This window comes from Pteropus alecto, unplaced genomic scaffold (assembly GCF_000325575.1).
Source record: "Pteropus alecto unplaced genomic scaffold, ASM32557v1 scaffold20, whole genome shotgun sequence".
Lineage (NCBI taxonomy): Eukaryota > Metazoa > Chordata > Mammalia > Chiroptera > Pteropodidae > Pteropus > Pteropus alecto.
Genome location: NW_006436298.1, coordinates 43938593 through 43950682, shown reverse-complemented (window position 1 = coordinate 43950682; position 12090 = coordinate 43938593). Strand labels below are relative to the sequence as shown.

The following is a 12090-nucleotide window of genomic DNA, read 5'->3' as shown; positions in this document are numbered from 1 at the left end:
GTTTTAGTTGGAACCGAGTCTTAGGTATCTCGCTGAAATGCCGCCTCTGTCCCTAGACAAGGAAAAAAGAAGATACAAACTTATTATTTAAATCATATATCTAGTTATGTGTCTATTTTTGATTTGCCTATTAAGTGAGTAAAGGGAAACAGGCTTGGTTAATATATTTCTTAAAAAACAAAAAAAAAACCTGTTAGGTTAAAGGTCCCTTCCCCTCTCCAACTCTAATGGCCTTGCCAGGCCTAAAGCTATTTCTGCCTACAGTGGGCCAAGAAGAAGCTGAGCTTCAATGATCCTTATCTATAGCCAGAGAATCTGAGTCACCAGTTTCAGGGTAATTGCCTGAGTTTGAGGGAGAGGGCCTTTTCCCAAAGAAAGGAGGAAAGAAAAAGACTTAACTGTGTATACTTAAAAAAGACAATGAAAAGTTCTGTAAGTACAGTTTGTAAATGATGGCCCATATCATTTCCAATGATGGCCCGTATCAAAGACATTATCTTCAATACCATCACATTGGGTATTGAAGCTTAGATTAGAGCTTCAATATACGGATTTTGGTGGGATGCATTTCAGTCCATAACACCCGCTTTCTTTGAGAAAAGAAAATTACCTCAAAAGTAATCTTTTCCTTACCCAGCAGACCTGATGGTTGCCATTTCTATTATTTTGCACTTTCAAAAATTATAGTCATACATTTGTAGATTACAACTAAACTCATGAATGTTTAGCAACAAGAATAGAATTAAGAAATAGACCCACACATATATGAACAACCGATTTTCAATAAAGTTGCAAAGAGAACTCAGTTGGGGATATGTAGTCTTTTCAAAAATTTTGCTCAAACAATTGGAAATCCATATGAAAAAAAGTAACTTTGACCCATAACCCACACCAAATATGAAAACAACTTAAATTGGATCATGCATCTAAATGTAAAACTTAAAACTAAAAACTTCTACAAGAAACCACAGGAAAAAATTTTGTGACCAAAGGTTAGGCAAAGATTTCTTGGATATCCAAACACAAGCAGAATCTATATAAAATGATAAATTGGACTGAATGAAGATTAAAACTTCTACTTTTCAAAATACAGTTTTAAGAGAGTGGAAAGGAAAGCCACACATGAAGAGAAAAATTTTGCAAATAACATATTTCATAAAGGACTTTTATCTGAAATATATAAAGAACTCTCCAAACTCAATAAACAACCCAATAAAAACATGGGCAAAAGGTCTAAACAGATACTTCACCTAAAAAGATATGTGGATAACAATTAAGCACATGAAAATATGTTCAACATCATCAGTGGGGAAATGCAAATTAAAACCACAGTATGATACCATTATACACCAATTAGAATAGTTAAAATTTAAAAGCGCTGGTGAGGATATGGAGCAACAGAAACTCTCAACATCATTTGTGGGAGAGTTTAAAATGGTAGAGAGTTTAGTAGTTTCTTAAATTATACATCCACCTAGGTTTTCCCCTCCTAGATCAATAAAGAAATGAATACATATGTCCATGTAAAGATTTGTGCATAAATGGTTGGAGAAACTTTATTTATAATAGCCAAAATATAAAAACAACTAAAATTTTCATTCAGCAGACAAAGGAATAAACTAGTATACACACACACACACACACACACACACACACACACACACACACACACACTGGACCACCACGCAATAAAAAATGATACACACTACAAAATGGACTAATTTTAAAATAATTATACAAAGAATCCAGGCAAAAGAACTACATACTGTATATTATTCGACTTATGTAAAATTCTAGGAAATGCAAACTTATGTATAGTGACAAAAAATAGGTCAATGGTTGCCTAAGGACATAGGAGAGGAAGGATGGAATGATGGGAGGGATAAATTACAAAAGGTCATGTGGAAATTTTGGGGGGGCGGCGATTGATATGTTCTTAATCTTGATTTTGATCATGGTATCACATTGTATTCACATATCAAAAACATATACATTTTAATTATCTGTGGTGTATTGTATGTTAATTATACCTTAATAATGCTATTAAATAAATACACTTACCATTGAACTAGCAATTCTACTTCTAGAAAAATATACTACAGTTATATTGGTACAAATTAATGACGCAAATACAAGGATACTTATTACATAGGTGTTCGTAATAATAAAAGATTGGAGGCAACTTGTCCATTGACACATAACTGATAAAATTAATGGTTCCATTAAGAAGAATAGTAAGCTCTTTATTTACTGGTATGGAAGGCTTTTCTTAATATATTTTTTAATGAATAAATCACATGGCATTACATTATAGTTTGCTATCATTTGTGTGAGGTTGGAGGAAGGATAAGTACATACATACATCACATTTACTTGGTATTATGGCATTTTTACTTCCTGGAGGGGAAGTCAGAAGCTGGGAACATAAGTAGTAAAGTCTTTCTACCATGCACCCTTTTGGATCTTTTAAATTTTATACTTCATTCTAGTATAAATTTTTAAAACAAATTTAAAATATATTTCCATGGCTTTTGTTGCAGTTATGAATGGTATATGTTCTCTCATTTCTGCCTGTGTTAGCTGGTAGTGCCAGTATAGATAAAAGCTATGAATTTTTATTTTGGATATGTTTGTTATGAAATCACTTATCCAAGGTGTTTTTTTTTTTTGGTGGTTTTTTTTTTTGACGAAGAAGAATTTTCTAGGTATACCATCATATGTGATCAGAAAGAGTCACATCTATTTTTAGTATTTATACCAGTTATTTTATTTTAATGTATTATTACATTTGCTAGGACTTATAAAGCAAGGATAAGTAGTAACAGCGATAGTGAGTATGCCTAGTTTGTTTCTAATCTTAATGGGAATGGCTTTAACATTTCACCATTTGAAATGATATTTGGTGTTTGTTACAGTGAATTGTTTAATAAAATTGAGGTAGTTTTCTTCTATTTTTCTAGCAGTTTTTTTATGGGTAGAAATGGTTGCTGAAATTTATCTTTTGCCTTTTCAATGTCTATTGCTTTGATCATATTGTTTTGCCCCTTTAAAGCATTTTTCCCACATATATTCCAATTTTATTGTAGTTGTTAGAAAGTTATGCATGTAGACCCTAGCATCAGGCCTGCCTGTCTGCAGACCCCAGCAATAGGCCTGCTCCTCTGTCCATCCCTGCCCACGGATCATACCAGTCATCCTACCTGTGGACCCTGCCCATTAGTCCACTCGGGATCTTTGGCCAGGGTGACTGGTGAATGACTCTCTACTGAAGCCAGTCTATAAAGTCTATAAAATATAAGAGGTGACTGCCTCTTCAAATGTGCAGCTAACAACGCAAAGCTACTAGGATTACAATGTCAGGAAAACATGATACCACCAAAGGAACAAAATAGAACTCCAGTGACCGATCCTAAGGAAATGATCTATGAACTGCCTGACAAAAATTTCAAAATAATCATCTTAAAGAAGTTCAGATGAACTAAAAAAGAACAGAGATATAAAACCAAATGAAATCAGGAAAACAATACATGAACAAAATGAGAAATTCAACATTCTGTCATGATAAAAACTCTAAACAAATTGAGAACAGACGCATGTCCTTCAACATAATAAAGGCCACATATGACAGTCCCACAGCTAACATCATATTGAGTATGTCGAGGTGGTGAAAAGGTTGAATGCTTTTCCTCTAATGTCAGAAATAAGACAGAGATGTCCCCTTTCACCACTTCTATTCAACACAGTACTGGAAATCTTAGCCAGAACAATTTGGCATGAAAAGGAAATAAAAGGCATAAAAATTGAAAAAGAAGAAGTAAATTTTTCTTTGTTTGCAGATTACATGATCTTATATGTAGAAAATTCTAAAGATGCCACACACACACACACAACTATTTGAACTAATACACACATTCAGTCAAGTTGCAGGATAAAAAAAATCAACAAATAAAAATCAACCATGTTTCTATATACTTACAATGAACTACCCAAAAAAGGAAGTTAAGAAAAACAATCCTGTTTATAATAGCACCAGAATAAAATACTTAAAAATAAATGTAACCAAGGTGGTGAAAAACTTGGACACTGAAAACTAAAACGCTGATGGAAGAAATTAAAGCAGACACAAATAGTTGGAAAGACATTCTGTATTCACAGATTGGAAAAATTAATATAGTTAAAATGTCCATACTACCCAAAGCGATCTACAGATTCAATGCATTCCCTATCAAAATCCCAATGGCATTGCTTTTTTAAAAATTTATTTTTTATTAAGTTTATTGGGGTAGCATTGGTTAATACAATTATATAATTTTCAGATATATATTATCATTTGACATCTGTATATTCTATTGTATGTTTACCACCCAAAGTCCAGTTTCCTTCAGCTACCATATATTTGATCCCCTTTACCCACTTCACCCTCCCCTTATCCATCTATATTTAACTCCCTTTACCCCATCTACTTCCTCCCTCCTCCCCCACCCCACTAATAACCACTACAATATAGTCCTCTGGTAACTACTAGTCTATAGTCCATGTCCATGAGCCTCTGTTTGTCCTGCTCATTTGTTGCTTTTAGGTTTATATCTCACATATAAGTGATATCATGTGATTTTCAACTTTTTCTGTCTGGCTTATTTCGCTTAGCGTGATTATCTCGAGGTCCATCCATGTTGTCGCAAATGGCAGTATTTCAAATAGAAAAATACAATCCTATAATACATATGGAACCATAAAAAATCTGAATAACTAGAACAATTTTGAGCATCATATTTCTTGATTTCAATATATATATGAAGCTATAGTAATCACAGTGGCATAAAAACAGACATATATACCAATGGAATAGAATAAATAGTCCAGAAATAAACCCACACGTATAAGGTCAACTTATTTTCCCCAGAGTGCCATGAATACACATTGGGGAAAAGAAAGTCTCTTCAATAAGTGGTGCTGTGAAAACTGGTATCTACATGCAAAAGAATGAAATTGGACCCATATATTACACCATACACAAAAATCAACGCAAAATGCATAAAAGTTCCAGAAGAAAATGTAGAGAAAAAGCTTTTTAACATTGGTATTGGCAGTGATTTCTAGGATATGATGCCAAATGTTTAGTCAACAAAGGCAAAAATAAATAAGTGATATTACATCAAACTAAAAAGCTTTGTCACGGCAAAGGAAAATATCACAAAATGAAAAAGCAACTCACACAATGGAACAACATAGTTATAAACCATATATCTGATAAAGGGTTAATGTTTAAAAATATATAAGGAATCCATACAACTAAATAGCAAATAACAAACGAACAAATGAATAATCCAATTAGGAAATGGGTAAAGGACCTGAATAGACATTTCTCCAAAGAAGACATACAAATAGCCAACAACTATATGAAAAAGTGTTCAACATGAGTAATCATTTGGGAAACACAAATCAAACCACATTGATATATTATCTCACATCTGTTTACATGGCTATAATAAAAAAAAAGATAAGTATTGGTGATGATGTGGAGAATTGGGAACCCTTGTACACTTTGAGAATGTAAGATGATGTAGTCACTGTAGAAAAAAGTATGAAATTTTCAAAAAGTTAAAAATAAAACTACAATCCAGTAATCCCACTTCTGGGTATATATCCACAGGAATTAAAATCGGAATCTTTAAGAGGTACCACCATCCCTAATGTTCACTGCAGCCTTGTTCACAATATCCAAGACATGGCAGCAACCTAAGTGTCCATCAATGGGAGATTGAATAAAGAAAATAGTGGAATATTGCTCAGCCTTGGAAAGAAGGAAATCCTGCCATTTGTGACAATGTGAATGAATCTGGAGGACGTTATGCTAAGTGAAATAAGCCAGACACAGAAGGACAAATACCACATGATAGTACTTATATTTGGAATCTAAATTCATAGAATCATAGAGTAGAATGGTGGTTACAAGGGGCTGGAGGAAGGGGAAAATGGAGAGATATTAATCAAGGGTACAAAGTTTCAGTTATAAAAGATGAATAAGTCCTAGAGATATTTAAAATTTGCTGAGAGAATAGATCTTGTGTACTTATCAAAAAAAATAAATAAATAGAGCAGGAGGAAACTTTTGGATGTGATGGATATGCTAATAAATAGATTTTGGTGATGGTTTTAATGATGAATACTTATATCCAAAGTCATCAAGTTGTATATATTATGTATAGCTTTTTGTATGTCAATCATAACTCCATTAAGTGATTTTTTTAAGGGAAATTTATGGTCTAGTACTAACAAGGTGATTATAATGCTACATTTCTCACTTGAATGAGTTGGTAAAAGACGTTATTGGGAATCCTGCCTTGTTTTTAAGCATATAATTTACAACCTTTACTACTCAAACTATTATTAGTAATTCACCTCACAACAGATTGCAACACAGCTGTTTCTACCTCACCTGAGAACTTCTGCATTAAGTTTTCCAGTTATTCTGGCTCTGTACTTCCATTCCTCTATCCCCTGGATGGCAGTGTTGTCCTCCAAATTTCACAGTACAGTGGAAGCTTGGAATGTTAAAGAAAACAATCTAAATGAATGGATTATGATAGCATTTTCTGAATTAGAAGGAAAATATATCTATCAGGTTTTATATTTCTTTAATGTCTCAGATTAACTCCTTAGGTTTCAGTTTTTGACTTGAAGTGAATTACTAAATAATAATAAACTTACTAATTGAACTACTAACAGATTTAAGTAACTATACTAGTTACTGTATAGGAGAAGGTAATTGGCAAGTTACTAGGCTAATATGTTTACTAAATCAATCCTCTAACATATAATTTTTGTCTAAATTCCATTCGAATTTTTATGGAGTGTTTTATTTAGATTTATTACTTTATATCTCTAGGACATCTAAAGAAAAAATTTCTATTCTTGGAATTTTAGATTTTAAAATTTGGAAATAGCTAGTGAGGGTAATATAGCCAAGTTTTACAGAATCTGCAGGGATGAATCCGACCCTCATCAATTTAGCATTTTGGCTAAGAAGTTTGGCTCTGGAATCAGACTAGCTGATACCAAATTCTGATTCTATCTCTTAATAGCTATGTGCCCCTGGGCAAATTATGTAAGCTCTATGTGGCAAGGTTTCTTTATTTATAAAAATGGGAATGATAACCAACCTCATAGGATTGTTGTGATAATTAAATGAAAATATAGTGCAGAGTTCTTGATAAATATTTACATCTAAATAATTTAAACTGCTGTTATTTTCAACTATCTCATTTGATCTTGATAACAACTTTGTGAAATAGGCATGTACATATGAGGGTTTCATGTCTTGCAAATGAATAACAAATATGCCTGAAGTTATAGAGGTATAAAGGGCAACCCAAACAAACCACTTGACACAAAATCACTGTTGGCAGTTTTATAACAACTCTATTATAAGAATGTATAAATTATGTTAATAATTTATGATCACTATGTCATCTTATCTCATTCATCCATTATTTAGTGAATGTTCAGTAATTAATAAGCTTATGCATATAAAATACATAAATCCCTTCATATGTATGATTTATTTCTTTTATTTGCCAATTAGCCCAAGATAGGCTCAAGATGATGCAACAAAATCTATAATAATTTAAAGCCAAGTTCAGAAAACATTATTAAAGCCCAATTCAGATTAATTTTTAATATAGTGATTGGCTTTGATTTATTTTAATCAACATTTAAGGGAATTCTCTCTCTGATGGCCCAGGACAATTGTAAGCCTCTACAAATGGATAGTGAGAGAGTCCACTGAGATTTGATTTAGAATATGAAAAGAAACCTTGCAACTATTTGAGGTAAGACAAATGAAGACAGTTTGCTATTACACATAGAGTAGAACTGTTTTCAAGTTTACAAATATTGAAACAGTGTGTTGTAGGATAAAATTAGTAAATAAATGAGGCAAAGAGAAAAAAGGGCAGGAATATAAGATGGAACCAAAACAAGATTATTAATATATAAGTGGGTGTCACAATGTCCTATACCTTATTTTGGGGATGAACTTTGGGTTAAACTCTAAGATTATAGTGCTAATATATAGAGAGAAATACAGTAATTTTGATGCTTAAGGGTCTGTAATGTAAAATATATCTTGTATTTTAGAAGAATAATTAGTGCTAATACTAAGATCACAGAGAAACACCTCAAGTAGGTCTTCCTCCCTGAGATCACCATGTCATGGAAGACATTCTCAACATCTTTATAGTAAATGATCACTTTTTTTGTTTACCAGCTCTTTCCTCTCTTTTCCTAGGTTCATTTCAAAGAAATAAGGACATGTATGTGTCCTTAAAAGATGTGTTCTACAGCAAGAGGGCATCCTAGGTTTTGATTCACCAAAGTGTTGTTTCAAAATATTAAAGATCAACTTTTAAAAAAGGGGGAGAGTGGGTCAAATCTGAGAGACCGACAAATCTGGGATTAACTTCTGCTGTAAACAACTAGAAAACTAGAGAAAGTATATGGAAATTTACATATAATTCATATATAATTTTCATACATTGGATAACAGGCAGCACAGACTATATACTCCCTGAAAGAAAATAAGCAAATGAACATAAATTTATTTAAGATGTTTTTCTACGTTCTCAGGATCAGTATTAATTATACTTCTTCTAAACAAGATATAGTATTATTTTGAGTTTTAAAATTATTCTATTATTGTATTATTTTAAGCACTAAAATTACCCCTAAATGCCACAGTTTCATTTAATTTATTTCCTAACCCCTATATTACCTGTGATTTGGTACTTCAATCTGGAGGCTAAATAGGATGCTGATTTTTTTTTTAAATAAAACACTTTATTGGTAATATTGCGTACCTCCATGAGAAGGCATGAATATTTGACTCCTGGGACATTAGTACTTATTATGATCATTGTCTAGGTCCATTAATTTCTTAATGGTTCCAAAATAGTGATATTTTAATTTCATTAGTTTTTCTTCATTTAGGAATTGTCCTAAAGAAGAAATTTTCCTTTTCAACTATTTTGCTATGTTTGGCACAGTTACATAGGAGAGACAGAATAAATGCTTGATAGTGTTCATCATTTTAAAAAGTGAATTAGTTTCCTAACATGTTTGAAAAATTGACTAAGGAGTTTTTGTTGTTTATTTGTTTTAATGCTTGTTTTAAAAAGTAAGTACCAACTTTGGCAAAACAAAAAACAAACAAACAAAAAACCTCACAAAAAACAAAAAACAAACTACCTCACTGGGATCTTAATCCTACTCAGTTGACCATTTGGTCAGAGAATAAGTAAAGGTAGATCATATGATTTCTTGTAGCTATCAGAAGTTACATATAGGTGACTCAACTCTTTCCTTTCTTTTCCTAGGTTCATTTCAAAGAAATTTAAATGTTACTGCTCCTTAATGGTTTTCTTTTTTCTAGGAGAAAAACAAAGTGACAGGAGCAAGAATCTTAAGGAAAAAATGGAGTAGGCAGAGGAGTATGGATTATTTTGAGGTGAGGATTCATAAACCCATTAGGTCGTTGGAAGGCTGTGGTTAGGCTGCTGTTTGACTGGGCACATTGATTTCCCAGAGTGAACCGTAATAAAAAGAGACGGAGAACCAGCTGTGTTTAGGACTCATCAAAGGTAAAAAACAAGTAAACCAAGTTCTGTTACTAAGTTCAAGAAGTGATTGCTGAGCTAAAAAATGGACATGAAGGAAAATATGTTAGAGGCTGCATAGGCCCTGGGATGAAGAGAAATCAAGATCAGTGCTAAAAATCAAAGGGTCCAAGATAATTACTTTAAAAAAGTTGGAGAATCTTTGTCTATGGCCACGCTGCCCTGAGTAAGCCCAATCCCATCTGCTCTCTGAAGCTAAGTAGGGTCAGGCCTGGTTAGTACTTGGATGAGAGACCACCTAGGAAGACCAGGTGCTGCAGGCGTAAAAAATAAAAATTAAGGGATTGTAAACTGACAAGGTTCTTGCAATCTGTGAGGTCAACCAAGGGTTGCCTTGCCTAAAATAAATAAATAAATAAATAGATAGATAGATAGAAAAATAAAGAAATTTGGAGAATCCAAATTGAGCCATTTACATAAGACTTGAACAGAAAAACTTGAACAGAAGGAAGAAATTTAAAAAATACTGAAATGCTCAGTCTTTAATTTATTCTTGGATGACCTCATTTGTTTTAGATTTTTGGGATGTGGTTGATTATGTATGTTTGATTATATGCTGATTTACATGCTATATATATCTTTATCAGAATAGAAATCAGTTTTAAATGGAGTTGCTCTAAATTTTGCTCTTTGGATGATAAAAGGACTGTTAATTCTAATAGTGCTTAAATTAAGCAACCATGAATAATAACCTCTTGTCAGAAATCCTAGATGAAAAGATAACAATTGCTTGACAGCTTCATCAGGGCTAATGCGAGGCTACAACCAGACATAAAGAAGCTGCTAGAATTGTTACAGTTGTCTCAGTTTTGTTATATTGGTTATAGCTGAAAGAGGATTATATATTACTTAGTATATGTTCAGTCATTAGTATAAGAAACACTAATAACTAACTAAATTTAAAAAATCGTAAATTTATTGGAGCTGAGGGAGCAATAGTATAAATGATGTGTTCTGTCAGTGGAGAGAGATTAGCAAGATTGAACAGATAGAACAAAACGAGATAATTAGAAATTATAAAAAAAGTTTAAAAAGAAATTACATTTCAAGAAAGAATGCTGTGTTTTTACCTCTGATAGTGTGTCAAATCCAAGTACTGACAGATGTAGTTTAATAAATGTCTACTTTGATTCGAATTTTGAAAATGTTCTAGCATTAAATGATTTTATGTCCACCCAGTCTAGAATACTGTATCTAAACAGAAGTAGGAAAAATGGACCCATGAACTTGACAGAATGATGCATCACCCATGTGCAACCATTTTGTGTCAAAAAGGAAGCCCAAAGCTATAATTTTAGATTTCTATTTTACCTTATAATTAAGTTTTGCAACATAGCTTATATAAAAAAAAAAAAATAAAGAAATGGTCTTTCTCTTTGGGATAAATGACTTCTTTTCTTCCAGTTTTCAGGAAGTGAACTTTGCATTTTTCATAATGTTATACTTAACACAAGAAAACTTCATACTATTAATATTTTAAATGTAGGAATCAATTGCAGCGTATGGTCGTATATTCTTAATGAAAAGTGATCTCTGTATGGATCCATTGATCAGAGAAATCTTATGCTCTAAGTGTATTGGAATATAGTATCAAACATAAAAATGCAATTCTTAATTTTTTTAAAGAGTCTCCTATGGTCATGCATATTTAATATATTTATTAGGATTTAAGTCCATTCTTCATTGAATTTTTATTGAGGTTTTCAGAATAGTACCACTGTGGTGCCATAGCCAAAAAAATTCGGTTATCACTGCTTGTGGAATAAGGAGTCATGTCAGTTCCTAGGTTAATGCCAGCAAATGTTTTGGAATAACATTAAGTTATGTTTGATCTAACTCTGTAACGGTTCTCATAAAGCAAAGGCTATGCTTCTAGTTTTGTTGACTCGGTAATATATTGAGGTATGTAATAGTAATAGCTCATAATTACAATGTTATGGTTCTTGAAAGTATTACTAAATCAAAAAATATTGAGATAATATATAAGAACTACTCTTTTCTAACGTAGCGTATTTTAATTTATTGAATATACTACATTTTTTTCAAGTCATAATGTCTTATAATGTATTAATCTTGTAAATCAGTCTTGATTTCCATGCTTCCCTCCAGCTAATTTGCATTCTTTTATTGTAGTGTTTGGGCTAGCAGTAGATAGTCAGGGAGTGATCAGATATTAGTTCAATATTTAAAACTGTTAAAAGCTATTTAGCAATCCACATTCATTCTCTGATTCTATAACCCAAATTGTTATCATACAAATTCATGTTTTTATTCAACCTCATGTTACAAGAGCAGTTCATTATATTTCCCTTAATCTAAGCCCTCTCAACTTCTAAATCCTCTCAATTCCCATTACTTCCTGTGTAGTAACTGGCTCTATGATTATCACAGAAACTTGAGGCTGTCATAATTTGTT

General features: G+C 32.3%; 1 pseudogene; it reads left to right on the top strand.

Annotated features, from left to right (window-relative positions):
* Nucleotides 1–9818: 9818 nt before the first annotated feature.
* Nucleotides 9819–9937, top strand: LOC112480981 (annotated as a pseudogene).
* The last annotated feature ends 2153 nt before the right edge of the window (nucleotides 9938–12090 follow it).